General features: G+C 41.2%; 1 long non-coding RNA gene across 16 annotated transcripts in view; it reads left to right on the top strand.

Moving 5' to 3' along the window:
- LOC103348448 (uncharacterized) overlaps positions 1–6,018 on the top strand; it is a 312,164-nt gene that overhangs the window by 51,339 nt on the left and 254,807 nt on the right. The window lies entirely within an intron of this gene.

Below are 6,018 nucleotides of genomic sequence, written 5' to 3'. Positions count from 1 at the left end.
AAAAAAAGAATTAAGTTTTCCTAATAACATTAGACTGAACTTTGAGAGTTACTGTACATTTAAATTGTGTGAACTTGAATGATTTTTGCACTGAAACCTTTGCTAATTTTAAATTGCACGCTCTGTAGCATCTGTAATGTGAATTGCTACATGTACATGGAACTGTATAATTGAGTCAGCAAAGGAAAGCAGTATCTTGGTTAATTACCAATGAAAGCTTTAGAAAGGGAAGGTTTGTTGTTTACCCCAGTTCTGCCACAGAACCACGCCTTTCTGTAGGAGAACTGAGGTAAAGTAAGTGATTATATAGCTCATTGTCTTTTAGGCTGGAAAAAACTGCAAACTTATGAAATACTACTAAGAGACAGTTATGTGTTTGGTCCCTGGCTAATGATTTTATAATGTTGAAATCATGGCTACTTTGACACCTTTTCACATTTATTTCTTAGTTGTTGGCATTCTAGGTCTTAATTTGAATTTGTGTTTTTGTGTGTATGTTTAGTTCCTCTGTTTTGCATTCATCTTTATCTAGAGGTTGACTAATACCTCATTCTGTTTGTAAAACCAGGCAGTAATTTCTGTGCAACATTATTATGTGCAATATTTTTTAAATCCTAAAAATGTGTGCTTTTGTTTTCAGATAGACTTATTTCTTTAGTTCTGCACTTTCCACATTGTACTCCATTTGAGTATTACTCCGATGGAGACATATTAAAACTAGTAAGTGTCATGTACAGCATTGTGTGTGAGAGACATATACACATTTACAACCTGATTAAAAAAAACCCTACAGGTGATTGATGAGTAAAGGGGACCAGAAAGAAAGGAAACTTTGGGTTGCCCTATCTTCCCCATTCTTTGTCATATAATTTTTCTGCAGAAGTTCTTGTTAATTCAGAGCAATTATGTAAATAAGAAAGGCTATGATAAGGTTCCTCCATCATTCATGTTACTTAGAACATCATTGCCCTATTTGTGTTTTTGAGGCAAGTTCTTATCTGAATGGAAAGTGTGACCTCTGGGGGTTGTCAGTGCACACACCAACTTAATGTCCTTTTCTTTTACTTCCCACTTCTCTGGACTAACTCTTCATCCAAGCTTCAGCTTAAATTCCACCTTCTCATCTCAAAGGAAATGAAAAACCATAGGGAACGTATCAAAATATGCCAAATATAATGAAAGCTGTATTCAGCGGGAAAGAGGAAGAAGGAAAGTCTCAAGTCAACAATCACGGTGCCTCCCAGAAGAAACTAGAAGAGCAAAATGAACCCAAAGCAAGCAGAGTGAAGGAAGTCATAAAGGGCGAACTCACTGCAATTGAAAACAGGCAAACAGGGAAAATTAATGGAGGGGAAAGTTAGTTCTTAAAAAAAATCAATAAAATTGATAAACCTCTAGCAAGACTAACAAAGAAAAAAGAGAGAAAATGTAAATTATCAATATCAAGAATGAGAGACTATTACAGATTATGCAGCCCTCTGGATAATGAAGGAATACTAAAGTAACTTTACATTAATAAACCCAACAACTAGCAGAAATGGCCCAGTTCTTCAGAACCCACAAATCACTGAAACTTAACCAAGATGAAATAAACAACCTGAATAGTCCAATAATCATTAAATAAATTGAATTTGTATTTATAAAGCTCCCTGTAAGAGAAATCTTCAGGCCCAGATGATTTCACTGGAATATTTCATGCCAGTTTTATATAATACCTTTCAGAAAACCAAAGAGAAGGAAACACTTTCCTACTCATTTTATGAGACTGATATTACCCTAATTCCAAAACCAGAAAGAGATATTATGAAAACAGAATAAAACAAGACACTACAGGCCAATAATTCTCATGAATTTAGATATAAAAATCCTTAACAAATTACTATCAAGTTGAATTCAGCAATGTATAAGAACTCCACACCAAGACCAAGTAGGAATTATTCTAGGTATGGAAGACTGGTTCAACATTTGAAACTCAGTCAATAGAATCCACCACATTAATAAGCTAAAAAAACGCATGCTCCCATAAGTTGACACAAGAAAAAACATCTGCAAAAAAATCAAACCCATTTATGATTAAAAAAAAAAAAAGCACTTCCCGCAAGTTTCACTTCACTTCACAGAATGGAGAACTTTCTCAACTCCTTAGAGAACATCACAAAAACTACAGCTAGGGTGGGCATTGTGGTGCAGCAGTTTAAGTCACTGCATGGGACAGCCTCATGCCGTATCAGAGTGCCAGGTCAGGTCCTAGGTGTTTTGATATTCCTGCTAATGCATCGGGAGGCAACAGATGATGGCTCAAGCACTTGGGACCCTGACACCATGTGGGGGATATGGATAAGGTTCCGGGCTCTTGGCTTTAACCTGACATCCAGGGGCCCTGGATGTCGCAGGCATGTATTTAAAACAACATATAAATCCCATATTATGACTGTAGACATAATATATACTCAATGCAGAATAGTTAGAGAAAAGCTAAGATTAAACTAATAAATCCCCCTAAATATCAAGACCAGTATCAACTCTTTAGCTTTTTATGATGAACTAATTTTAGACTTTGAGAAAAGTTGCAAATGTAATTGTCATTGTGTGTAGTTGGGTAAAAGATTAGGATACCCACATCCTAATCTCAGAAATTTCATTCTCTGATATTGCATGTTAGATGACAATAGACTTTGCAGGTGTATTTAATGTCACAAACCTTAGAATGGGTCTATTAGCCTGGATTATCCAGCTGGGTTCATTCTAATTGCATGTGCCCTTCAAAGCAGAGAATTTTCTCTGGCTTCGGTCAGAGGCATTCAAAGCACGAGATAGACTCAGTGCGTTTTGCTTGCTGTGAGATAGAGTGGCCATGTGCAAGGACTGGAGAGAGGCCTCCAGGAGATAGGGTGGCCCCAAGGAAATGGGGCAGTCTTCCTACAAGTGTGGAACTGAATTCTTCCAAGAACTTGGGGTTGGTGGAGGATCCTGAAATGCACATGTGGATCACAGCGCTGGTGGGTGCTTTGATTTTAGCATGGTGAGATCCTGACCAAAGAATCTAGCCACACTGTGCCAGACTTCTGACCTGTGGAACTGTGAGTTGATACATGAGTGTTGTTTTACACTGCCAAGTTCATGGTCATTTGCTCTGAAAAACCAACACAACAGTACAGAGTTCCTACCTATCGCTCAGCCCCCTTCCCTAAATGTTAACATTTTACTTGTCCTGGTACAGTGACCTGGACTGGGCAAGCTAACAGTGGAGCAATACTACTGACTGAGCTGCAGACACTGTGTGAGCCCCACCAGTGCTCACCTCATCCTCCTTCCCTGTCTCTAAGTCTGATCTGTGACACCACCGTGTTTGGTCTCCTAATCTATGACGGCTCCCAAGTCTTTCCTTACTTTGACATTGTGCAAGAGTACTGTACAGTGTAACTGGATTTGGGCCTTTTTAGATGCTCTTATATGACCGCAGAGAAGTTATTGCTGCTGGAGAGGATACCACAGAAGGCTTATGCTTCTCTCAGTGCAGCGTATTGAGAGGGTCCTGATGTTGCTCTGTCTTACTATGACTTTATTAATCCTGATTCCTTGGCTAAGGGGGTGTCTTCTGGGCTTCTACATGGCAAAGTTACTCTCTTTTCCTCTGTGTTAGTAAATATATTAGAAAGTCCTCTTTGTCTCCAAACTTTTGCCCACTAACTTTAGCATCCACTGGTGGGTGTTTTATGTAATAAAATGGAGGATGTGAGGCCTCTTAATAATTTAGTCCATGCTCTTCCATCCCCTTCCTGTGTTTGTGTGGTGAATACATGTTTGTATAACTTACATATATGTTATAATACTAACATGTATTCACTAAACATATATATTATATGTAATTTATAGATAAATAATAGGTTATTCTCTGTGTATATGTATATAAAATAAGAATCAACTGTTTACTTAGCAATATATAATACACATTTTTCTTTATCGATAATTTTTTTTAGAACATGAATTCTAAAAATAGTTTACAGCAGACGTTAGATAGCATTTAATTTTATAGTTCCATTATTTTTCTAGCTAGTTTACAGTTTTTTGGATGATTGGTTTGTTACTTTCTATTACATACAGGGATTCAGTGAATATCTTTGTACACACATCCTTGCACACATCTCTGTGTTTCCTGAGGATAGTTTTTTGAGTGTCGAATTGCCAGCTCAAAAGGTTTGCAGATTTTAAAACCATTTGATCCACGCTGTAAACTTTCCTGTCTCTGGTCCCAGATGCAGACGTGCGGCAGATGCTCCATTCATCCTGTTTCTAGCAGTGTTTCTATCAGGGTTTTCAGCATTCTTGTTCAAGGTGTAATCATCTGATAATTTTATGCCCACAAAGCCAGCTCTCTATTTTCAGAACCACTGATTGCAAGTGGAGACACGGGCCACTGCAGATACCTCCTATGGAGGGCAGGGGGGAGGGAGTGAGGGGCCCAGCTCAGTCGGATCCAGCGTCAGCCCAGTCGGATCCAGCACCAGCTCTGGGGAAGTGCCAGCCACGTCCAGTGCGAGGGCTGCTCTGGTGCTCCTCGGTATTTGGTGGTATCTGAATCACCTGGGAGCCTTCTTTTTTTTTTTTAAGATTTATTTTATTTATTTGAAAGACAGAGTTACAGAGAGAGGTAGAGACAGAGAGAGAGAGAGGTCTTCCATCTGCTGGTTCACTCCCCAGATGGCTGCAATGGCCGGAGCTGCACCCATCTGAAGCCAGGAGCCAGGAGCTTCCTCCGGGTCTCCCACATGGGTGCAGGGGCCCAAGGACTTGGGCCATCTTCTACTGCTTTCCCAGGCCACAGCAGGGAGCTGGATCGGAAGTGGAGGAGCCAGGACTTGAACTGGCACCCATAAGGGATGCCGGTGCTTCAGGCCAGGGCTTTAACCTGCTGTGCCACAGCGCTGGCCCCCTGGGAGCCTTTTTAAACTGTAGATTTCTGGGTTCAAATCCAGACATAAAATAATTATTGGGGGTACTTAAAAGTGCCCAGTCATAGCTACTTTAATTTTATTTTTATTAAAAATTTTGAGAGAGGGACAGGGGAAGAGAGAAAGAGAGAGAGAAATGGGGGGGGGGGGTAGAATTCTGCTGTTTACTGGTTCAGTCCTGAAATTCCTGGGATGCCCAAGATCAAAGGCAGGAGCCAGGAGCTGGATCCAGGTGAGTGTTAGGGACTCCATTGTTGGAGCCCTCACCGCTGCCTCCCAGGATCTGCAGTAGCAGAAGCTGGACTCAGGAGCAGTATTGAAGTCAGGTACTCTTATGTGGGACACAGTGTCTTAGCTGGTGTCTTAAGTGCTAGGCAAAACACCTGCCCCTAGACAAGTGTATTTTTACATCTCCCAGGGCTATCAAAAGAAGGTGTTTTGTGGGGCCATACTTTGAGAAAGATCATTTGGGGGTATAAGCAACCTTAAAAGATGATTCTTCCATGGCTCTGGAAGGAATACATCGGATGTGTAGATTTATGTCTTAATTTTCGCTATATGCCAAAGGCAGGCTTTCTCTAGGTATCAGGAGCCATTGCACTCGTAAAGATTAGACAGCAGGCTTGAGGAGGAGAAGAAATGACATCATTAGATTATTGAGTCTCTTTGATGTCCCAGCATCCCTACAGAGTAGGAATTAATACCTTTAGGCCCAAAGAGGTGAAGGCACTGACCTAAGGAGCTGGTGAGAAGCAGTGCACGTGGCAGCCTGGTCTGGACCAGATTCTCAGGTGGCTTGGCAAGGCTACTGTTCCTGAAGAATGGAGCTGGGAGGAGAACACAGAGCGCTGGCTCGGGGTCCATGCCTGCCCTGCTCCACAGCCTCTTCAGGTATTTAACAAAATCCTAGCGGATAGTAGGGGTGCAGGACAGGACGCCTGGGGTCCTGGGGTCTTGCTTCTTGGTCCAGTGCAGAGTCTGCAGAACCACACTGTAAGCTTCACTTACTTACAGTCTTGCTATGTACAGTGAGAATGGGGAGCAGGGTACATGCAGTTCCTTAACT

The sequence above is a fragment of the Oryctolagus cuniculus genome, chromosome 18 (assembly GCF_051225735.1).
Source record: "Oryctolagus cuniculus isolate XC-2025 breed Fujian yellow rabbit chromosome 18, ASM5122573v1, whole genome shotgun sequence".
Classification (NCBI taxonomy): Eukaryota; Metazoa; Chordata; class Mammalia; order Lagomorpha; family Leporidae; genus Oryctolagus; species Oryctolagus cuniculus.
This window is presented reverse-complemented; position numbering and strand designations above follow the sequence as displayed.